At 47.0% G+C, this 24664-nt stretch overlaps 1 long non-coding RNA gene across 2 annotated transcripts; it reads left to right on the top strand.

Annotated features, from left to right (window-relative positions):
* Nucleotides 1–8947: 8947 nt before the first annotated feature.
* On the top strand, nt 8948–17493 carry LOC114056423. Of its 2 annotated transcripts, XR_003571001.1 has the most exons (3): nt 8948–9038; nt 13690–13766; nt 17294–17493. It is a non-coding gene; the product is annotated as an uncharacterized LOC114056423 (long non-coding RNA). The 2 variants fall into 2 exon arrangements; XR_003571000.1 differs by lacking the exons at nt 8948–9038; nt 13690–13766 and adding an exon at nt 14314–14953.
* The last annotated feature ends 7171 nt before the right edge of the window (nt 17494–24664 follow it).

Below are 24664 nucleotides of genomic sequence, written 5' to 3'. Positions count from 1 at the left end.
ATATGTATAAGGGACTTTAGCTCCCGGGGAGGTCTTCACCTTTAAAAGCAGGTCTTTACCTTGTATAAAGGATATAAAAGAGAAGCCATTTGTTATCTTAACTTGTAATGAGATCAGCAAAGAGAGACTTTTAAGCCCCTCCACATCTTATTCGCGATATCACAGTGGTTCTTCAATAGCAAAATATATCCACTGTAAGCTGGGAGTCTGGGACCATGTCTCATCCCTTCTGCCCACACTAAGGAGCTGTCTGCCCACAAAAGCACCACCAAAGGTTGTGAGTCCTCAGCCCTGCTGGATTTACCTCTGGCATGATTCAAGCCATCGCTGCTGTCACCAGCACCGGAGAGCCACAGCTGATAATCCAGATTACTAACGAGTGGGGAGGAGGCAGCACTGTAGGATGCTGACCTGCCCCCAACACACCTCTGTACCTCCTGCTCAGGGCTGATTGCATCACCCAGCTAACTCTTCAGTAGTTCCAATTCAGTCTGCAAGAGCCCTCTGCTCCAAATGCCACTTAGTCCAGCTCCATGTTAGCCAACCAACAAGATTTCCATTGATTTCGGGTTTTGGCCCAGGAACTGTGCAGATGCTTTTGAACTGAACATCTTAAGCCCAACTCTTATGTTTTGTCAGAAGAAGCCTGAACCAGCAGAAACTCTTTTAAAGCAACATCATTACCATAGAGTCAAACACTAATTTAATGTGGTTCACAGTAACAACAGACCATTTATTTAAATACTTCACCATTTAATTTATTCAGCATTTTATATTGAAGAGTATTTTCATTAGGATTCCACTGCAAAACCAAAGAAGGCATTAAATCATTTAATATACTGGCAGCTCACTTAATTTATTTAAGCACAGGAGTCTAATTCAAAAAAGCAGACCTTATACAGAGCCCTGTCTTTACAGACCTGGCATACAAGGGCCTATTAATTTCAGGGTAGGGTGTTTATTTTGAGATCCCACTATGTGTTCTCTTCTGGTCAGCAGCCTGCTGTGGTGCTGCACCTGCCAGAGCTACATTTAGGAATCCCTCCTGGTGCACACCAGAGCAGCTCCATGCCTTTTGCTTCTGCTAATGCTGGTGAGCATCCAGTCCTTTGCATTTGTCATCTGGCTTGGTTTGGATCTTGGTGGACCAGAGAGCAACCAGCGTGGCTGGAGAAGCGGATCAGCAGGGAAACAGGGACAAATGCAGCGAGCCCTGAGGCCATCAATGATGTCTTCTGTTTAACTCTCCTTAGTTGGCATTCCTGGCTCTGGAGCACTTGGTAAAGTCTGTGAGATCCACTGCAATGCACTCCTGTCTCGGTGCTGAATGAACTCGAGACACTCAGCTCACCAGCGACCTGTAGTGAGGCTCCGCCAGGCCTGCCCTGGGAGGTGCTGAGCAGCATCAGGACTGTTCACAATTGTCACATCAAAGCTCCCACATCCTGCATGAAGCAAATCCTCCACTTGGTATTCAGGGTGCTCAGCTCCTTGGGCAATCACGCCGTTGTGGCTTATTACTGATGTTCTCAGATCTACCATAATAAATGGCAGAGAAGAAAATTGTCCCCTATGACAAAGCTCTGGGTGATATTGGGGTCCCTGGTGGCTCCTGGTTTGGCTGCTTTCCAAGACTGGTGTTGAAGCAGAACCTCAGAAACAATAGCACATTGTCAATAGGATGCACAGGACATCATTAATAAACATTAGGGAGCTTGATATGATCAGGCAAAAGCAGCACAATGAAATGAGGTACCAAAAGCAGGATGGAGAGGAGGGGAAAGGACCTGAACAGGGTGTTTAATGACTCATCCGACTGCGAAATGCAGCCGAGAGCAAGGCTGGGATAGAAAACCTTTTAATGAATTCAACATGTGTGCACCCTTTGAAGGCTTAGCTCCTCATTCCCCAGTGGTGTTTGACCCACCTGAAGATACAGATCATGCAGAAACTAATAACCAGTAAGTAATAATAATAGTAATAATAGGAAGAGCAGGACCCTCATCTCCAATTCATATTTATAATCCAGCAAATATCTCACCTAAAGCCAGAAGATTTATGGGTTTGCATCTATAATTAATATCCTTCCTTAAGCAGGAAAGGGTATGTGTTCATACAAATAAATCTGCTGCTCTAGACCTGGATTTTGAAGACTAATATTTAAATCCCCAGCAAGACACAGTTTATTGATTGTATAGATGTACACAACAGAGGCACACCATGCACATTTATAGAGATAACACTGTACAGCTATTTTTAAAATAAATAGATAGAGTTTCTCTTTTAAACGCAACAGATGAGGCTTAATCAGGCAAAAGGAGGAAGACAGGGAGGTCGGTTTGGTGTCTGCTCTGAACTGTCCCTGTTTCCCAAAGATCTCCTTTGCATTAAGCCCTTTGCTAAGAGCAGGGCGCCAAGACACATAAAGGGCCTTGAGACAGAGGGAATCGATCTGGTTTAGTTTTATGAGGAAAATAAACAGTTAGGCTGATATAACAGTAAAAGGGTCAAACAGGGTCAGGGGTAATGAAGTGACTCAAAGCAAGTTAGAATTAAAACACCCTTCGCTTTTGTCCATCCTCCCCTTCATATCTCTCCTCCATGAGTGACCCCTGTGTCTGCCCAAAATCACACCCATGGACAACAGCAAAGCACCAGCCAAGGTGGGTCAACCCACCTCACCTGGGGCTGGGCACAGGACTTGCCTTGGCTGAAGGTTTCCATCTCCAGCAGCGTCTGCTGAGCGATGGAGAACTCCAACCAAGGCAAGCCCTACCCTTCAGCCCCTTGTCACGACCACGGCACGGACCACAGCCACTGCACACTGCCAGGGAGGCTCAAAGGGCCCAAAATCATCCCTCCAGGGCTGCACTGGCCACTGCTGGCTGCAGGACCCCTTTAAGGATCTGTGTTGTAGGCTTGGAGCTTTGCAACCTTGTGACTTAGCTTGGGTCTTGTGGACAGCTACCTTGCTAGCACACTGTGGGTCAAGACCAGCTTGCTCAGCATCTTTTGGCTCTGGTCTTTACTCATGGGATCTCCTCATTCTCTGAATATTCTCTACAATCAGGCTTCAGAAGGTTTATTTGTTCTTTTTATTTTCTTAGGGGTTTCTTTTCACTTTTGTGAGCTGTAATGAGCAAAGTGGGAATCTGCTGGATAAGCAGTTGGACCAAACCTAGGAAAGGACAGCTTCTCTGGAGCAAGCAGGGATTTATCTGAAATATATTGAGAATTACTGGAAACATAAGTGTGGGCACTGTTCCAAGGTCAAGTGTGTAAGTATCACCTGACTTAGCAGTGAACTTACCAACAGGGGTAAAGTACTTCTGTTCTGTATCCAAAAAGCACAGACATGAACAGAACCCAGAAACTTGTATTTATACTGTCCTAAGCTGTATAATACCCTCACTTAACAGAGATTTTAGTCATATTTAAATACTATTGCTAAAAAAAAAAAAAAAAAAAAAAGAAAAAGAAAGAAAGATAAAAGCCTTTATGCACACAATCATTCAAGCAGCTCATCAGTGACTGTGTGAGTGTGAGAGCTGTTCAAAGCTCGGGGCACCGGCTGCCACGAGTGGGGGAGGAACTTCTTCCCCCCAAATTATCAGGTCCCAGAAGAGACCTTATACCCATGGGAAGGAGAAGGAGGGAAATATCAACAAAGGGGTGGTGAGCCCCCAGGCAGACTGGTTGCACCCTGCTTTGGGCAGTGAGCTCCATCACGTGCCAGCCCCATCGTCGGGAGATGATCCTTCCTCCAAATGTTACTTTCCAGTGTCAGGAAGTGTCTTGTGGCAGGAGTGAAAAGAAGCAGCAAAGGAAACCTTCTGGCAAGCACTGTGCTGCTCCAAGACCTACGCACCAAGACCTAAGCTTTCCCTACAGACACACTGCTCAATGCACTCCCTTATGATTTTTACACACCTGAACAAAATGGGCTGTGGGTGCCCAGGCACTGCTCTTCTCTGTGGCTGTGAAAGAGGGAAAAAAATCATGGCTGTTGCTCTGCAGGGCCGAATAAAAGCAGCACAGAGGCTCTGGAAGCTGCAACCAGTGTGGGGTGCTCAGCCAAGGCAGAGCTTTGCTGCAACTTTGTTTTCATGATTTAGCATTCCTGCTGTAAATAATTGATACTAATGTAAGGGAGATAAGAGACAGACAGTCTGTGGGCCGGGAGGAAGTGGATCCTGGTGACATCCACCTGGAAATGTGCTTGCGGATTTATCTGAAATAAGAACACTGAAGAGCCAAACACAAAATCCGAGAGGTGGGGAGGGAAGAGGGGTAAGAAAGGGAAGCTGTGATCAGCTCTGAGCATTCTCATCTCTCTAAGAAAAAGCTACCAATAGTAACTTCCTTAACAAGAAAATTCCTGCGCTAACTAGCACTTTCTCCCTAAAAATTGCTCTCACACTAGCCCATAAGCTGCGATACTGCATTGCCAGAGAGCTGGGTGGGTGTTAGCACAGTTTAAGGAATTAAAATGTCATTAGGGGGGTGCATGGAGCACACCCCTCCTCCTCGGACACCCTGCTGGCAGGAAAATGCCAGGGAGCTCAGTATATTCGATGCCTTTGGCTTAGGTTATCTACAACCAGCTGAGTACCAGGAAGGAGCTCTCCTGCATCTTAGTCTTTGAAATTGGAGAAGGAAAAATTAAATCTCTGGTCCTGCAAGGGCAGCGGTGAGACAGGCGATGGAGACAAAGTCGCTGGGTGGAGAAGGGGAGACTTCCCCGCTGGGAGCCTTGGAACCCAGCATGTCCCAGGGGCCATTACACCGTATCCATTTCTAAATCCTGATTTTGAGGCTGCTATTGGCATTTCACATCCTCTGAGGGGTCTGTGCCCGACAGCAAGCCGACATTCGCTTCTCCCGGCCTGACGTAATGCCTGTTTTCATCCTGTCCAGTAAATAACAAAAGATAATGTCAGCTGAAAAAAAATGACATCACTACTGAGCCCTGCAGTTCTCTAGTTCTCTCTCCTGTGTCTCCATCTTCGCACCTCACCTGTGTTACCTGTTGCTCATCAGCCCAAGGATGTTCCTGTACCCACTGCACGAGGTAAGTGTGCCTGGTGGGTTTAAATTGCTGGGGGCTTCAAGTGCCGAAGTGAAAGGAGTCTGCAGTGGAAATTCCTTCATTTTCAACTATTTTCCTGTAAGCCTAGCAGAGGGTCCCTCAGATCCTGGGTCTCCCAGGCAGGTTGTTGAAGGCCATGGCTTTACATGTCACTCTGGTAAGCACATATTCAGGGCTCTAAATTTGTTTCGAAATATACTTAACTTCTAGATTTCATGCAGGAAGGCAGATGAAAAGAGATGCTTTGGAAATGTTAGGAAAGAGCAGCATTGACTTGTCAGTGATATGAATGGGGAAAGCCAGAGAGACTTTCTCATCTCTAATGTGATTTTATGATTCAGTGAATAATGCATATTAGCATAATACTAACTAAAAAAATCCATACTCATCATAGAATCACAGTTATCAACATTATCCTATTATTAATTATTAACATTTACACTATCAATCAGCCCCTGGCTGACTGATAGCTTAAAATCTTGCCTAAAGATTGTTACAACAATAGCCACAGTACATCACATAATGTGCTGCACAGTCAGGTTGTCATATCCTCATCTATAAAGCTTTTTACTAATGCACTTTACAACATATCTCACAGTGCACGGATGAAGAATGTGGCTGCACCCAGTAATAATTCCATTAATTATGAATAAAGCATTTACAAATGACATCCTTATTTAAAATTGGTGATGAACACATTTTGTTTTAATGCAGATGCACTGTGTAATTTGTAATTGGGTAAAAAGCAGTGCTGGCAGCGTGGGGCAGGGAAAAGGGGCCAAGATCTCATGATCCTTGCAACAGAAAGGGGGGGGGGGCAACAGTGGAGAAAATGACTGACAAACAACAAAACATTGGGATAAAGCTGAGCAAACTCCAAGGTGATGTTTGAAAGGAATGATTAAAGGCGCCCTGCAAAGCTGAAAGGCAAAAGTCCTCACCCACTGACCTTGCATTGCGGTTGCGTTAATAAAACTCTCTCCTATGTTAATAAAGTGCATATTTTCATTGCTTTCTCTCATTTGCAGTGTTTTCAGCTGGCTGGCAGCTCACCAAGACTCGTTAGCCACATACAGTTTGCCTTTGCAGTACCTTGGTACCGCTTTGTCCTATAGGCTCTCTGAGATGGCAGAATATTTATTACATACAATATTTCACTGAGGCTACTTACGTCAAGAGGCTATAAATACATTACTCTTCCTAGTTTACTTAAGGGATAAAAAGTGAGTAGCTAAGTTTACAGAGCAGGCTCAGGCTCTATTAATGTGTGGTCTGTTCATTTTCATATAGCTCTCAGTTGTTTGAAACTATTTTCCAGATTAATCCTATGAGTGATTCTTGCCTTGCTGATCATTTCCGAGCACTGCTGGCCTACATGTGCTGTGGTGATATTCAGATTATTGCATGTATTATGGGGAAAAAAAGTTAATTTAAACTCATAATGCTTTTTTGTAATAAAGCTGTGAATATTTATGTGGTCGTAGTTTTCAGCTGAGAGCCTTGAGCCAAGAACTTCTACACTGAGGTTCAACTATTTAAATAGCTGCTTACTGGGGATGCAAAAATCCCAGCAACTCGGTTCTGGCCACACTGGTGGGCGGACAAGAGCTTTGGTGTTCAGCAGAAAGTCAGCAAACTCCTCCTGATTACTTTTTTTCCTGAGTTTCCCCAGTGTTTACAGCAGTCTGGATCAACAAGGTGCCTGGATAATGCACAGACCATGGTGTCACGTGTCTGCTAGCACAGAGACAAAGCTGTGCATGGCAGTGAGTGCTGAGGGATGGTGCAGGATTCTGCAGACTCATAGAATCCAGAGAAAAGAGTCCTGGATGTACCCTGGAAAGTTAAAAAAAGAGATTGCCTAGTTTTGGGCTCAGGCAGACCTTTTTGCAGGTTTTCCAAGGAGATGAGGCTGCAAATTAGAGCCGAGCCAGGCAGGAATTTTTGCTGAATTATTTTCACGTTCCCTTTCAGTGTGCCATTTGTGGGCCATACCTCGTGCAAAGCTTGACACCTGACATGGCCCTTCCCCACGTTTTCAAGTTAATAAACACAGTAAAAAATTCATATATAGTATTTATTGCCAGCACTGTCAAAGATGACACTGCATTCCCCCTGTCCTCTCAAACTCAGGCACTGTAGGAGAGGCTGCTGTAATTACAAGTCTCCTTGTGCAAGACTGCTTTCAAATTCCCAATATTTCTTGAAACCACCAGCAAGTTGGTTTTCCAAGCCAGCTGACAGAGGATTTATTTATTAAGGTTTTGGCTGTTTGCAGCAGTAGCTGGGCAGCAGCAGTTCCGCAGAGTTATCAAAAATCTATTTCCTCTCAGAGTCGCAAGTAAAATATCAAACCCCCTCTGAAAAACCGAGTGCAACATTTACATTTTAATCTCCCAAAACGCTTTCGTTTCTGACAAACTGGGTTTCTTGGTCTGTGTGTTATGGAGAGGAAAGGCAGCAGGGTTGCAGGAGGAAGGTTTATAGCTCCGGGAGTGAGCGTGGGCTGCTTTCCGTGTGTGGTACAGCCAGAGTGGCACAGTGACCTCCCTGTCCACAGTGACAGCAAGGACTGTCACCCTTCAGCACTGCTGGGGTCAGGTGAAAAAGAAAAGCAGCCTGGCCCCAAAATCAAACAGTGCGTGGGCATCAGGCACTGAGCTTGTTTAGAGCACATGTGCATGTGTAAAAAAGGTTATTATTCCAGGGCTGGAGTAATACCAGCCCTTTGCTGAGCTGGGCACGGCTCTGCTGGCTGCAAACAGAGCCCAGACAGGGGTCACTGGGCTTGGCAGTGGCCGTTTGCAGCCACTTACATGTAAGGGCAAACCCTTATTTCACTGTCTATTCACATCTTTGCCTACAGGTTAATTGGGATAAAGTGGAGTGTCTGGCTGGACCCAAGCTCTACAGTTTGCAGTCTGGCAACAAAAAGCAATGCTGCCTTTCCCTAGTTATCACCAAGGCTGAGGTCCTGTGCTGCCTCTGTAGAGTCGCTGCAGCAAAACATGAATTATGGATGAAATGAAAAATCCCAGCCCGGTGCACAGAGGGAATATGCAAAGTGCAGAGCAATCACCTCTGTGCCTGAGCCTTGCTGTGTGCCACCTTCACATGCACAATGCCCAGAATACTCCGCTCAGCTTCGGCCTGCGACTCCCTCATCCCACAGGGCTCAGGATTCCCTCCTCCGAAGGGATTTGGGTTTTAAAGTGATGACATTCATTAATTTGAAAAGCATGCCCTTGTGCTTTGTGGGATCTCTGTGGGAGGTACTGAGGGTGCTGTATGTCTGGATAAACCCTTTGGAATTCACACACAGAGCACCTCCAGCAGTGCAGACATCAGGAAGGATGGATGTCTGCTCCCAGCAAGGGAAGGGTTCGCCCTGGGGAAATTTGGCATGTTGCAGGTTGCCCACTCTGAGCCTGGCACGGCCTCACCACAGGCAGAAGAGCTCCCAGGGGATCTGGAGAGACGATGGCTGGTTCCCATTGGAGCTCCCTTTCCCTGAAGCAAAGTGAAGTGTTGGACAAACGCTTCAAGGTAGTCACAAACTTTGGCTTTACGGCTCTGTGATTTGGGGAAGCTCAGTCTCTCTACTCATAACTTCTCTTCCACAGAAGAAAATGCCTTTCAGGAGGCATTTGTAAAATGTCATTTAATTTTTAAATGCTTTAGTTCCTCCCTTGCATGTGCAGCTCTTTGCTTTTGTGCACCATCTAATAGCACACTGCAACTGTGCTTCCAAACAGCCATTTCTGAGTGTGCAATATCAACATCTGCATTAAAACCAAGTAGAAATTTTTCCCCAAAGCAATATTTTGCTCAGTATTATTGTTACTTTTTTAATATTTAATGGTTTGCTGTCTTGGGAGCTCTTCAACCTCTTGGTTTTGGGAAATGAAGGCTCCCTGCTTCTCCCTCCTTGTCAAAGACACCTTGGCAGGTGAGCCCATCATCACCCTTGTCCCATCTGCTAAAAAAGCTTTACTCAGTGCTCACTAAAACTATGTTGCACTGAAGCACCTAATTGGACTGGGTGCCTGAAATGCAGCAGGTTGGCAAAATTAGTTGATTAGTGTTTGTACAGGCTATTGATCTTCTCCTGTTAAGTAGATGTTAATAAGAAAAATAATATTAATTTATTATTATTGTTATTGTTATTCTGACTTTCTATCATAAGCAGTGATGAACATTTCCCTGTGCATGTATTTAAGCTATCCAATGTGGGATGCTTTGTTCTTAATTTTGATTATTTTAAGAGTTCTTTAGCACATCTAATGGTCTCCCTAGATAAGGATTTATAGGAAGGTCTTGAGAGCTGTCAGAGTAATGTTTTTTCCAGCAGCAAAAACTTAACCTCCTCTTAGATCTTCATTTCTGTCTTGTCCAGGGTGTAGCTGCAGCGAGTGCTCAGTCACAGCCATCAGGATGGAGGAGATGTGTTGTCAGTTGTTTTATTTTTGATCCCATTTGAATGTGTCAGTCAACTGCCTCGAATCAAAGAAAGTGAGAAGGAGCCTTTAACAGTTGTGATTGGAAACTTCAGACTTACCTTTTTTCTTTTTTTTTTTTTTCATTTTTATAGACACTAACTAAATGCTTGGCAGGTTCTTGTGAATCATAACATTTCTAAATATATCAAAGAGGCTCTTTGCCAAGCTGCTGGTGAAGGTGGTGTCTATTCCTATTGACTCCTTTTTTCCCTTCTGATTACCTTATCATTTAATAATTTCAAATCTTAATGCAAAAAAACCCAAAAAAACAGGGACTCCTAACTAGGCTGGCTAACACTGTGATTAATGAAAGTGTAATGCGAGCTACTGTACAGCCATTAGAAACCAGTTAGCTAATTAGTGTAATCACAGAGGTGGAAATAATTAAAAGACCATAAAATAGAGGTAACCTAATAACAACATTTTCCTCTGACCCAGAACTGGTGAGAAGAGGATGGTTTGCTGGGTTAGGAGCAGAGAGGAGTGGAGATGGAAGGTTCTGTGAGTAATCACTGTCAAGGAGGTCTCAGGGCACAGATAAGTAGAACAAAGCAGATTTTCCACCAGCATAATCCAGATTGCAGCAGAGTCCTCTGGCAACAACACTTCACACCACCACACCCTTCCCCCCTCTTATGCTTTGTCACAAGTTTAGTGACAAACTAATCAAGACACGGGTGAGGCAGGATCCAGCTAGTTTGGTCTTTCTTACTTTTTTGTTCCCTTTCCTCTTTCCCAGGTTATTAACAAATACAGTATTAAAACTTCCTTCACCTTGCATTCTCTGAGTCCACCAGGTTTGGTTTCAGGAAGAGGAGAAATCAGTGTCCTAAGGTGTTCAAGAAGAAAATCCTGTTAGAGGATTCCCTATATTTATAGAGCTTCTAATGTATTTATGTATGTTATTCACTGTAAGTTTCACAAAACTCTACAGCTCGTTGAAAAATCTCTTGCTAAGAGGAAAGAGCCTTTCTGGACAGAGGAGAGTGGTGCAGTGACTGATGAGGGTGACAGTCACTGCCTGAGCTGCTCCCAGGAGCTGGTGCCAAGCAGATGTGCCCCCTTCACCTGCAGCCTTTGCACTCAGGTTGGTGCAGACAGCCCAAGCCCTTTGGGCAGTACCAGCACACTATTGTGGTGGTGAATCCTAAACGACCCCCAAAATGTGTGCCCTGGTGCTTCTCTAAGGGGCCTCCTATGCAGGACTGTTCAGGTTCATCTCTTGTTAATGAGAGATGTGGGATGGTGTGATGGGCTGGATCTCACCCCTGCTGATTACAAGTGACCTACCTCTGGCTGTTAGGTGAAATAGCTCCGTGTAACAGGCAATAAAAAATCCTAACTGGTAATTTTCCAGTTGGGATGGGTCACCACTGTGGCCATCTCCATCGGTTCTTATCATTTCTGCCACGGTTTGTGTGTGTTTCATTTGACCTGGGTCTAATGAGCAGAGAAGACTGAACAGTAGCTGCAGACACACAATCAAGGATCAGCAGCCGGAGCTGATGAGTCTGCCGAGACTGCTAAGTGGGTCTTCATTAGCTATTCACATGCAAAGAGCAATCCTTATTTATTCTTCTTTCCTAGGTGAATCTATTTTTGAATATCTTCTGTACTGATCTTGTCTGGGGGGGTGGGAGGTTGGATGGAGGGTACTACCAGTGCCGGTTAACCAGATGATTGTCCTGAAGAAATAGAGTGTGACATCAAGTTGGCAGCAAGTTGAAAAGAAGAAACAATGTGATGCCATTTAGAGAAGGAAGGAATCATTTTCCCCTGTGACTTCTCTGGTGGGAGGCAGAACTTTATCTTCTCTTTGCAGCTCAAATGAAGCATCACAGCAGTAGCATTAACTGTGCTTCCACTTTCCCAGCTTGTCTTTTCATTAACTTTTTTTTTTTTTTAAATTTTATTGCTGTAGCAGGGAACACGCTTTCCAGGGAGGGTTTGCAAGGGAGTCAGTGGAGCTGCAAGCCCAGGATGTCCCAGGCATGTCCCCAGGCTGCCCATGTGGTGTTATTGCAGCCAAAGGGGTGAGCTGGTGGTCTGTGCTGCATGTACGTGGGCTTGCACTGAAGAAAGGAAACCTGATATATGTCTACAAGTCTGATGGAGAGGGGGTTTTGGAACAGCAGGTCATGGTGAACCTTGTTCCAGGTGCCCATTTGTCCCACCAGATCAGCTGTACGAATCACACCCTGGGACATCCTCGAGGATGCAGACGGGTCAGTCCTTAACCCTTGGCAGCACCAGCGGCTTCTCGAGAGAAAGGTGCCTTTTCATCTGCACAACCCCTTTTTCCACACCGGGCATTACTTTAATGTTTTCATTTACGCTTTTCCTAAAAGCCGTGTTCCCGCGGTGCTGGGCCGGTCGGGTGCGGATCCTCTCGCCCTCCCGGCCGCATCCTCCTGTGGCGAACGCTGCCCTCTCCCGACTCGCCGGGTATCAGCGGTGGCTGAGCCGGGGCCCAGCACCCTCCGCCAGCACCAGCCCTGTCCCCGCTGCACCGTGCACAGAGCAACGATGTCCCATCCCAGTGGGCACAAACCAGGGCGGCTCCTGATCCCCCGAGGTGATGGCCTTGCCCCATCACCTCAGCCTCCGATGCTAGATCCAATCTGCATCCCCCTCGGGCATCAGGAGAGCGCTGCTTGAGGAACCACCCAGAGCACTGCACTCCTGCAGATTTCCATTTTACCAGACCAACCCCTGCCCTTCCAAACCTGCCCACTACCTTTTTCTTCATGTTTTGTCTTTGTAATCTGGTTGCGTAGGCATGAGTACCACGCTCCTCTGAGTTATCTTTTCCCAGCTGAGTCTATTTGTGCCGCAGACTGTGTGGGTGCCACCCTGGCAAAGCCACGTTTAGCGGTGTGTTGCTCCAGGAAAGCACTTTTATATGAACAGGGATGTGAGACAACCACTTGCACCTCTGGGCTTGGCAAACAGCTGATCCATGAGAGATGACTTTTTCCCCCCCCACCCCCCCTTGTGATTTTGACCTTATTTGCTGATAGCGGAACATCATTCAGCCCTCCAGCAAATACCACAAGTCTTCGATCTGACATGAGAACATAAATCTTCTGTAAGAGTTCATCCATTCTGCATCTTGGGTCTCTGGAACCAAGTTGTGGATATCGGAGTGGGAATCTCAGCATCCTGAATCCAGCACTGCAGAGCCTGAGCCCCTGAACCTATTCAGCCTGGGGAAAAAGCATCCCCATGGGGTCAGGCCCTTACTCAGCTGGTTTGGCACCAGTTCCTCATGGAAAAATTGGGATCTTTTGGCCCGAATCACCTTGAGCATATTAATTTTTTTGTAGGACAGGTGAAACCCTTCCCCTCCAGTTCCGTGGGTCTGGCTGAAATAAAACACAGCTTTGCAGCTCCACCCTGCAGACTCCTCTAATCCCCTCCTAGGAGAGTGCTCAAAGGCTGTAGCGTTGCTGGAGTCTCAGGCTCTGCACAGCACGCTCAGCAGTGCAGCCCCAGCTCACACCTCTGACAGCGCATTTCCTGAGCGCGGTGCCTGCAGGTCCCTGACCTTACTGTGCAATCAGCCTCTGTGGGTTGTGCTTCCCCCTGCTATTCTGGGGGACCACAGAGGCCTTTCCGGGAAGGCAGCCCTGGGGCTCGTGTGCAGCTCACTGAAGGTAAGAGGTTATTTGTGGGACAGTGTGGCTCCACATCTTTCCACCTCCCACCCACCACGAGGGGTTTGACAAACATCATTTTGCTCGTGAAGTTCATGCTTTTACATCCAGACTGTTCCACTTGGGGTGCATTCATCAGTGCAAACCTCGTTGCTTTGCGGGTCATTCCCAGAGCAGGGCCCTTCAAGCCCCACTGGACCCAGGGAAGGGCTCATCCACCTTTGCACTTTGCTATGTTTCCCTCTGGATCAGTTCAGTGACATTCCCAATCCCCATTGCTCTGGGGATTATTTGTTTAACTGCACACACAAAGATATCCCTTAAAAAGCCCCAGAAAACTTAATTTTTTTTTTTTTTTTCTGCCTGGACCACCTTTCCTTGTTTTACCACTAGATGGGAGAGTGAGACTGAGCTAACTGAGCTGCTCCCATCCTTATCCCGGTAGGAATTCCGAGGGGAGAAGACTACTGAAAAGTGCCTGCAGGTCATCCTGCAAATCCTCCTACCTCGGGAAGGGAGTGGGTAGCCCCCAAAATGCCTGGTTGTTTCCTAACCCCAAAAGTGAATGGTTATGGGGGACTAATGCTTGCCTGGTGCTTTACCAAAATACCAGAATGCCAGCGGATCTCACTCTGGAAGGGGGATTCACTTACACAAAGGCTGGGTATATTTTTGGGGTGAAATATTTCATATTTTTTTTCCTATCCACCTGTCCTGGAGCAGAGGGAGACAGGGGAAACACTTGCAATTCACTCCTCTCATCCACACCCCAAATCCTGCTTCCCAGGAATCCAGGTGACCCCAAAAATTGTTTGGGGAGGTAAAGAATCACAGAATCACAAAATGGTTAGGATTGGAAGGGACCTCTGAAGATCATCAAGTCCAACACCCAATAGGTAAATGTAAATAAAGCAGCATTTTCTCTTCCTTCTCTTCCCCAGTATTTCCTTTCTCCTATAGGATTCTTGTGTAATGATACTCCCAGTAAGAAAATAAAACTGGGCTGTTGCAATGATTGTACTTGCAGGAGGAGAATTCTCCTGAGACTTCCCAAGGTTTTGCTGAGACTGGGTATATTCAGGAATTTTGTAGTTGTAGAAGCAGTTTCTCAACCAAATCCGATTGTCCAGCTTACTATTTTTACTATTACGAGGTTTGGGACTTTGAAGAGGAACATCTCTACTTGCTTCCTGAGATTTCACAGATTCTGAAAGAAATTTCACAGGAGACAAATTTTTTGACTGCCTACGTCAGAACATGTAATCCCTGTAAAGTGGAAATAATATTTTTGGGGGGTTTTGCTTTTTGCCCAACCATCCTAATTTGCAAACTCTTTAGAGAAGTGACTCAACTGATTTGCTCAATGCCTGCCACAGTTTGGCAATGAGATGAAATAATTCAAATAACTTCCCTAACTGCAGTGCCCTCGTTGCCTCTGTTGGGGTGTCTTGGCTTTGCCTGCACAGAAAATATCTGTCATTATCCTGTTAGACATAAATAACAGCTTCTCTGGAAGACAAAGATTGCACTTGTTACTGGACCTATCTACTCCTATTTTCCATAAGCAACAGCCACCCCACCCTGTGAGTGCAATGAGGCCACTGAGTCACCAGCATGAAGCAGTGACGAGCTCATACATCTCGCCAGGGAGGACCCAAAATCTCCTCCAAAGAAGAGAAGAGACATCTTTCTTCAGCTGATAATTAGAGGTGAAAAAATGTTGCCTGGAAGCAATTAAAAAAAAAAAAATAAATAGACATTCTAGACCTGGCAGGTCCAGGGCACATCTGCTTGTGCAAAGGTTTGCTTGCTCAAGCCCTGGCAGAGGCTGCTCAGGGCAGAGGTGGAGTCCCATCCCTGGAGGGATTTTAAAAACGTGTAGATGTGTCACTTGGGGCCATGGTTTAGAGGTGAGCTTGGCAGTGCTGGGGGGATGGTTGGACTTGATGATCTTAGGGGACTTTTCCAGCCTAAATGATTCTGTGATTCTGCCTCCTCCCGAGGGGCATTTTGAGCTCCCAGAGGAGCGCAAGAGTGGGGCACGTGCTGGTGAAGTACAAGGGAAGTGCTCCAAGGGGCTCAGACCTCTTTGGAAGGGCAAGGAGCAGCTGTGTGATGATAAACACCGAGCACAAGTTAACAAACTATTACCATAGTGAACATCAGCCCCAGGACGCCAAGGCATCCCCAGACGGAGGGCTCTGCACAGCAGGAGATTCTGACACCTCCTGATTGTATCCATCGTGAAATCCAGCCCTGATGAAATCCAGCAGGCCAACCTCTCCTGTAGACCTTGATCCTGAAAGAGGAACTACAGGCATGGATTTCCAAAGTCAGCCAGAACCAATTGGACTGAGGCCTTATCTGAGATAGCAATAGAATTAGCCACGTGATTTCTTCTCCATGTTTACAGGGGCGATATTTTTCCAAAGTTCAAAGTCTTTCTCTGCAGGAAGCATGTGATGTGCTTTGCGCAGTCACACCATATTTTGGTGCTATGAACAATTAAAAAAATCAATTTCCGGAGCAATATTTTCTATGTTTGTAATCTCTGAACTAATTACAGGGCTGGAAAATCAATACCTATCTGGAAATCTTTCCAATACGGCTAACTAAGCATGCTACATATCATGCTGTTATATATTCTTCACAAACACACGCTGCTCATGACTATCTCCCAGATCACACAGGCAGATGATATCACTGTCAATAAGCCTCTGTGCTTCACTGCACTGCAATGGCAGCATTTACCAAAATCTGCAGGGGGGATTGGGCAGAGCAAATAGCACAGTACATGAGGGCTGGAGCAACGCTTGTGCCAGCATTTTAAGCCAACGACAAAAAACAGTTGGAAGGCTGATTTAGTTCAACAGGAACCTACAAAAGAGATTATGAAATAAAGTCATTAAAAGTTCATGCCTTAGTCATTATGTTGTTTTTTCATCATGCTTTATTAAAATAAAAAGTAAAACCTCTTTCACTAGTTTCCTAGCAAGAGAGAAGCAATGTTAAATGGGTAGTTTGGTGGTGATTGCACATCAAAAACGCACGTAAAGAGGAAGGGTGTTGCTCTGATGAACAGATCTCCTCTTGCTGTACAAACACACTCTGTTGACCGTGGCAAGTCAGTTGGAGCCGGAGCTCAAACCCTTGTGCTGATGCTCTTCACCGCTTCCCACACACACTGCAGGCATTGCTGGGATCGTCTCCAAGATGCTGCCGCCTCCCTCGTGCCCTGCAAGAGCTCAGTGTGCTCTTCCTTGGTATGCTGAAGTTTATGTTGCTGCTAAATGAAGAGGAAATATTCCCATCGGACACAGTGCCAGCAGCACAGCAAGTGGATAAGAAGCACAGACCACAGTACAGGGGATTTTCCCCAGGCTCCTGTTTGTGCTCCTGCTTGGTACAAGAAAGTGATGAATTCTGAGCTGTCACAACGCCACAAAATATTTGCTCTGATTTTATATGTTTTTCTCTGATTATTCCTCATTTACCCCCACCATGAACTGACATCTCTGCCCTCGCTCCCTCCCCAAGCTGGGGGATTTCTGCAGTTCTCCAAGGTGGTGTTCCTCATCCTGGAGTGGAACTTTGGGTCAAGCAGCCCATGCCTTGTCCCAGCCCTCATCTCAGGAGACAGGCCACGACTTATAGTCCCTCCTAAATAATTTGGCAGGTTAGTTATGCTCAAAGAATTTAAATTTTGGAGCTGGACATGACTCATGTAGTGATCTGGATTGGAACTATTGTCATTATTAATTTCTGTTTGCATTTCTGTAGCACTCCCACGTGCAGCTGAGGATTTCCTGTACATGGTGCAGCACACTGGCAAAGAGAAAGGAGCCCTTTCTGCCAGCTCCAGGCTGACAGCCTGCCTGGAACAGCAAGCCCAGACCTGAGAGAGGCTGGGGGTGTTGATGGCGACAGCACCCAAAACACACACTCCAGTGGTGTTTGCTAATCTGAGCTGTTTCCTGCCAAGAAGCAACAACTAAAAAAATATTGTGCTTATCATTACCACAGTAAAAGTTTCTCTTTTAACATCTTAGGCTGAAATGACCTTGATGGTGATGCAGAGCTGTGCGTGCCACGCACTGCTCAGGCTCTGCAGGAACAGACCTACAGCTGCTGCACTAAACTTCAATGTGTCTTCTCTTCAGATGATGATGTCTTTGAACTTTCCTATTATTCTTGCCAATCTAATGTCATATTTCCTTCAAATAAAACTCAGTTGGTGTGTGAGAACTCACTTCTGTTTCTCTCTTAGGAAAGGAAGGCTGCAGTGTCTGTGCATCACCTAACGGGAAAGACCTCAGGACAAAGAGCTCAGACCCTTCAGAAATCTCTCAAAGAGAAGCTCCAGCTCTCCCTTATCTCTTCCAAAGTTAACACATCACACTTTGTACATGCTCAGCAACAAAGTTCCTAATGTTGTTTCCCGATAACCCAGAGGCCCAGTATGGCAGTGCCGCTGCTGTTTCATAGAGGATGAGAGCGGGACACTTGCTCCCCTGGCTGCCCACAATCAGCACTTGGGGAACATCCCATGCTAGAGGTCTGCACAGAGATTATTGGGTTTCACAGCCACTAAAGCATGTGTCACCCAAGAATTTGTATAATTCTTCCTCAAATACAGTTACACTTTTGGCTCTGCAGTGCCTCCGGCACCAGTTGCTGCTGTTTAATCAGGAGCTACTTTAAACCTCCTACTTCATCCTTTCATTTACAGGATCCTTTGCTCTAGTAGTAATAAAGGCAGCTCACAGAGTTGAGCAGAATGGATTCTGATGCTCCACCTTGCAAAGCCAAAGAGTCTTACAGAGGCAGGATAACACCAAGTCTGGTAAAAATCCCAGGGATGGATTTTCAGAAGTTCATTTCCCAGTGCAAGCCAGCACCAGCCACCACTCTTGAAAAAACCCATCTTTATTTGTTATTTATTACATGTTTCCTGTGAATGAATTTCTGGGTCAAATTAGAGTTGTAATAAAACTCTAAAAAAAAATCTTGTTTTAGAAAAAAACCTGGATCTGTCCTTCCGCCCTGGAGATTTGTTGCTTGTTCTGCAACAGGAGATGTGAATCATGGAAGTATCTATAACAGCAATATTAGGAAATGACCATTCAGGCACTAGAAATCTGTATCAGACATTATGCCTTTAAATAAATTGTCTGTTACTATGTTAATCTAATCTTGTAAATACATGCACACTTAACTATATTAAAAATGCAAATGCTCCCAGAACTGGACTTCACATGATGAACGTGAACTCCCCTTTTTTTTTCCTTGCCAGTTCTGCATATCTTGGAAAAACAAGGATTGTTTAATTTGATAGGCATTATTAAGGTTGATGTCTGCACAGATGTAGCCAAAAGATTGCCACGATCATCTCAGGTCCCACGTGGCTTACAGGACTGAACTCGAAGAAACATCTTTCAACAGCCACCAGTGACAGAGAAATTCCAGCCCTGGGAGCACCTTCAGCCAACTGACTTCCCTTCTGTGGCACTGAATTTGCATTCATTAAAATCAGAGGTTTAATGAGTTATGGAGATTTATAAAAAATGGCAGCCCAGAGCTGCTGACACTCCCAAAGCTTCTGACAGAAGTACAACACATCATAAATTCACCCTGGTGTGAAATATTGAATGAAAACCAGTGCAGGTATATCTGCAAGTGTCAACATGACCCATAAAATCAGGGATCCAGGCAAACTAAAATTATCAGTGCACTCCAAACTCGAGGAGATAGTAATACATATAATGACAATAATATAATGATGTTAGTAATAACACTGCTAATATGATGACCAGTCTCCTTGTCATTGTTTATTACCATCACTGCCCTGATAATTCTTCAAGAATGGACAGAGGCAGAGATGGCCCCACGCGTTCAGAAACAATGTCTGTGCATTGGGAAACAAATTCCAGCTTCTCCTATTCCTTAGAGCAGCTACCAAGATCCTTAGGATAAGCCCAGTTGTGGGTAGACTCTGGAGGAGCCTTCTGCCACTCAACAAGCAAGGTGTGCATTGGCTCACACTGAGCCCCAGGGGCTGTAACACCAGAGTTTAAAACAAACTTCCCCCTGGGATAGGACTCCTTTTCATTTACAAGTGAATCAGCAGAGATGGCAAGGCTGATATGCCATGCCACTGCCCAGGATCTTTTATAGATTTTTGCAGGAGGTAGATTTCTTCCAGGTGACCTCTGTTCTGCCTTGCCACACCTTCTTCCTTGGATACCTTATCACAGTTGTTATTAGCTCATGCAAATCCACAGCACAAGCTCTTTGTCTTTACGTCTCCCTCATCCAAGAGGTAACCTATTTTGAGAATTTGTCCAAGCAATCACCAGTAACTAAGTGAAAAAACTACTCTGCACCTCTGAGGACAACTTCACCCAAGGCAGGATGGACCAAAACATGTGTGGAGAAGTGAGCTGAGCTGAGCAGCGGGGATGCATCCCCCTGCAGCCAGAGCAAGTGATGACTGCAGCTCTGCACAGTTGAACAGGAAATGTGGGGGGATTCCCCAGCTCGGACACTTTTGACGCACCGCTTCACCTTTGCACGTCTGTTGTCCTTTCCACTCTGTTTATTTAAAATACAAATGGTTTGAAGCAGGGCCTTACTCATCACTGACTGTACAGCACCAGCCAAAACAGTGCCCTACCCTTACTGTGCAGGAAATGATTTGTATATAATAAAGCAACAGGAGTGTGTGTACATGGAGCAAATGCTTCCTGGTTTTCCTGACCACACCACGCAAACAACGGGCTCTCCTCCACTTCCTTTTGCAGCTCCCAGTTTACCAGCAAGAATCCCATTCACCTTCAGCTCCAAGGGGCACAGCAAGGATGAGACAAAAAGGCAGCACCTCTCAGCTCTATCCTGGAGCCACTGCTTCAGAGGAGAAGGAGGAGGCAGTGACGTGAGCAGCACATCACCGCAGCCCGGGATGAGCCTTGGTGAGCTGCTGGGTCTGCTTCTACTTTGGCTCCTGCCCCAGCTCTCAGTTCCTTGTGTGTCCCTGAGCCCCAGCAGCAGCTGTGGGAAAGGTACAACACTGCTGCCCCTGCACTGAGCAGAGAGGGGACCGCAGGGCTCAGCATGGTGGCTGGATGTCAGATGTCTGCCCACGCCTTTGCCCTCCTCCCTGCCTCGCCCAGTGTTAGCTGGGCTTTTCCATTACCCAGGTTATCCTGCGCACTCTGGGAAATGGAGCACTGATTGCACTTTAAGAGCTAAACATACAGTGCCTGAATTATTTATCTGTGAACATGCAGAAACGGGCCAAATTCCCAAGTGATGTGGAACCGCTCCTGTAAAAAATGCAAAAGGGGCTGCAAAGGCTTCACGGGTATGCAGTGCAGGAGCTGCATGGTCAGAACCTCACACATGCACATGTCACATCTGCTGAGATTCTTCCTGACAAGGTGGTTTATGTGCTGGAGGATGTGGAGCGCTCACGAGTGGGTGCTGGTCTGGAAACTCATCTGTAGAACTGAGCAAGGGCCCTCTCTGTGCCTCAAACCAACCACTGTGACAGCAAGTCCCCAAAGAGCAAAGAAAAAGGCTCAAACAAATGTGTTAATGCAAATACAAGGGGTTCGGGGTGTCCCACAGCTTTCCTGCTCAGCCCCCTCAGCTCCGGAGGGGTTGTGCCTCCTCTGCAATCATTAACTGAGCCGTGCCCAGCCTGACAGTGCCTGGCACGATATCGTACCCGTGTAGATAGCGCCGCAATAGCCGCGTTTGTGCTCCAGGTTCAATAATGCCCCTGCATCTGCCCCTGCACTTTCCCCTTCATTTTACTCCAGCTCCACTCCAGCAATAGCTGGAGGAAAGATGAAAATCCTGCCTTTGCTCTCTGTCACCACAGACATAGATGCAGCTCTTTCAGCACTGCTGCAGGGATGTACCCCAGAATTTCTCCATGAGCATCCCGAGGGTGCAGGGAGGCTGGGATAGCCCCGGAACGAGGGCGGGCAGCCCGAGAGCTGCCTGGGGGCTTCACATGCCACGGGAAATTGGGCAGTTTTGATATGATGCCGAAGCCCTTACCCTTGTTCCTACCCATAACCCTACCCCTAACCTCAACCCTGGCACTATTCTCTCCTTACCCCCCTTCCTCTCCCTCTCCTATCCCTCTCTCCATCCACCCCTTGCTGTCCCTCTGCCCCTTTACTCCCCCTCCAAACCCAGGAGCCTTTCCCTGCCCTTCCTCTCCCATCCTCGACCCTCTCTCCCCATCCCCTCCCGTCCCCCCCCCTTCTCCCACTCTCCCGCCGCCTCATCCCCACTTTCGCTTCGGCCTCAGTTTCCCCACCATTGGCCCGGTCGCCGCCCGCGTCCGCCGCCGATTGGAGAAGGTGCTCGTCCGTCAGGACCGAGGTGCCCGCCCCGGGGAGCGCGGGGGCGGCGGAGCGAGAGCGGCGGCGACGGGAGCGGCAGCGGCAGGTACCGAGCACCGCACCGGGCACCGCACCGGGCACCGCACCGGGCACCGCACCGGGCGGGGGGAGGGATGAGGGGCTGGGGGCTGCCCGGGGGACCTTCCCCTTCGCGGCAGGACCTGCCGGGAGGTGCCACACGCGTCTGCGGGAGCGGCGCGGGGGAGCCCCGAGGAGATGGGGATGGGCACGGGGCATCCTTGGGGCGATGAGAAGCCCCGCGGAGGGATGAGGAGCCCCACGGGGGGATGAGGAGCCCCACGGTGGGGCGGGGGAGGCTCAGGGCTGGGATGAGGTATGCGGGGAGGCAGCCCTCGTCCCCGGCGTGCGGGCTTTTGTGTGCGCTCGGTGGGTCGGGGAGCAGAGCTCGGGGTCCGTGCCGGGAACAGCCCGGTTGATGCCACGGAGGGGGGGAAGGAGTCACCGAAATGGCCCAACTCATTGAGGATTTTCCGCTGGCGATGGTCCCCGGGGATGCTTCAAGCCTGTAACTGAAATTTGTTAGAACTGATTCACTGCGGTTTGGGCTTTTCCTTTTAGCGAAACCGTGTCTTTCTATGCTAAATTAAAAAGGTGCCGAGAAAAGGCGGAAAGTAAGGGAAGGTAGTAAAGTGGCATGGCAAAAGGATCCTTGCAACAAGAAAAAAAATGTTAATGATAAAAAACTCCCTGTTTCACTGGGGCAGTAACTGAAGGAAGTACCAGGCAGGATGCTGAGCAGAATTGGAGCACTTTAGTCACTTGCCCTATATTACTTTTATAACCCATTTGTTCAGATGATAATAATCAAAAGCCGTTATAATAAAACTGCTTTTTTCAGTTCTGAGAGCTTAAAAGGCACAAGTGGACCTTAATCACAGGCTTGTTGCATTAACATTTTATTACCATTTTGTAGGCTGTTTGGTTTTACTAGGCAACACACTACAAACCTGAAGTTACCCTAGTCTGGCACCTCTTTTTTTAATATATATATTTCTGGGCTCCTACTTTCTGTCGTGCCACTTGGTTGTAAAAACGCACATTAAAATAGCATTCCAGGCAGAATAAACACAAAGAGATCTTTAGAAAAGTATGTCAGGGCTCTTGTAAACGTGCGAGGAAGGATGAAACTGTGGGGAGAGATGGTTAGTCAAATAATGAAAAGGAAAAAAAAAAAAAGTAGCTATTTATATGCAAAGAGGTCTGGCCTGCAAGCTGCCAAAAATGATCAGAAACTGAAGCAGCAGCCCTGTGCACTGGGTGGGCTGTGGGGGACATACCACAACCACCTGCCCAGACACGACTCTGCCGGAACTGTGCAGTGTGAGATGAGCGTGGTCAGGTGTGACAAGTGCCATCTGAAGCCCTGGGAAGCAGCCACTCCACTGACATTGCCTTAATTTGTCCTGCACGTGGGGCAAACCCACTAAGTGACAGTGGCAGAAACATGAAGTGTGACCCTGGGGTGAGAGATGAGGTGGGAAGCAGCAAATCCTGCCAGGGTTGGATATTCTTGGCCAGTGAAACCGAGAACTACCTGAGCAAGTACTCACTAGAAGTCCTTACAGAGATTAGAGATTTGTAGGCAAGGGGGAAGATGGGATCAGCCACTAACAAAAGAAATACCCAACGGCTTAGGGAGATCAGCATCCAGCTGCTCGGTGCCTCATGATTTCCAACTCCAAACTCCTCCAGGCGGCTTTAATCTTTTTTTGTGCGTGTGTCTTTGCAGCACAGAGTATGCTGGGGAGGATCCTGCCCTCTGATTTGGGGCTTTACACCCTGTGGTAGCACAAAAAGTGAATCCTGACTCTGTTTCATGCTGCTCATTTTGCTCAGTCCACCCCAAAAAGCGTCACTGAGTACTTGTTTTACTTTCCTTTATTTTGAGTGTACGAAGCCCAGAAAGCTGCCTTTGCTGATGGGCTTGGTCACAATCTGCAGGTGAAGGTGCTCATGTGCAAGATTGTTGTACACTTTGCTTTACCATTTGGGGTTTTTTGTCTTCCTCACATGTTTCCTTGAGCTGCTGCCCACAAGTTGATTATTCAGAGCTTGGGGCGTTCACATCTTGCAGAATCCCATTAATACAACAGCGAATGGTGGAAAAGCTCTGCAAGGCTCTGCACCCACAGAGCAGAGCTGGTTGCTGGGGGGTTAGTGAGGTATCGAATATGATTCCAGGGGAAAGGTTCCCCCCTTTGGATTTTGTGCTTATTGAGTTGAGGTCACTGTATTAAGGAGTTACTGACCAGGCTGTTATAGATGTGAGCAGTCCAGAAATGTGTTGGTCTGGATTTCAGTGGCCACCCTGAAGTGTGCTGTGCTTCCCAAGTACACTTAAAAACCGTGTCATCTTGGTCTGGTGAGGGGCTGATCCAGAGGAGCAGAATTTGGGAGCTGTAGTAGTCCAGAGCACCCTACAGGCAGAATCAGGGGCTTTGACCATGGGGTTGGTGGCAGCATGGCTCTCCCTGCACGTCTCACATCAGGCTTCCAGCTCTCCCAGCCTCTCTAGCAGTGGGATCTCCAGATGCAAGAGCCGCTGTCCTTTCCCTTTTCAAATCTGATTTATTGCTAGACCTCCCTGTGATATAATTAGTTTTGTTCCATCTTGGCCTTGAGTGACCTCCTGGCGTGCGAGTGGGGATGCTGAGCGGCAGGATTTTAGAACAAAGAGTTTCTGCAAACATGTTCTGGGAAAAACGCTCTGAGAGAGGTCAAGGACTCAACCAGTTTATGAATCCCGGACAAAAGCATCCCTTCTACTTCAGTAGCTGGGGTGAGTGATTGCAGACAAGTACTCAGAGTGGGCCACTAACTTTAGTAGATTTTGTGTCAGACCTCTCATTAGTGCAGTGGAGAGCATGTGATGAGGCAGTGAAGGCTTTATTATTAACAGGGTAGTGTTATTCTGACCTTAAATCTCTCCTCAGCCAGAAGTACCCCTAAATCTGGGATTCTACAACGTTGCTGCTGCCAAAAATA

Source organism: Empidonax traillii, unplaced genomic scaffold (assembly GCF_003031625.1).
Source record: "Empidonax traillii isolate 1590-97213 ecotype Southwest subspecies unplaced genomic scaffold, ASM303162v1 scaffold91:size2966241, whole genome shotgun sequence".
Taxonomy (NCBI): Eukaryota; Metazoa; Chordata; class Aves; order Passeriformes; family Tyrannidae; genus Empidonax; species Empidonax traillii.
Note: the sequence above shows the minus strand (reverse complement) of the source record. Positions and strands in the feature narration are given on the sequence as shown.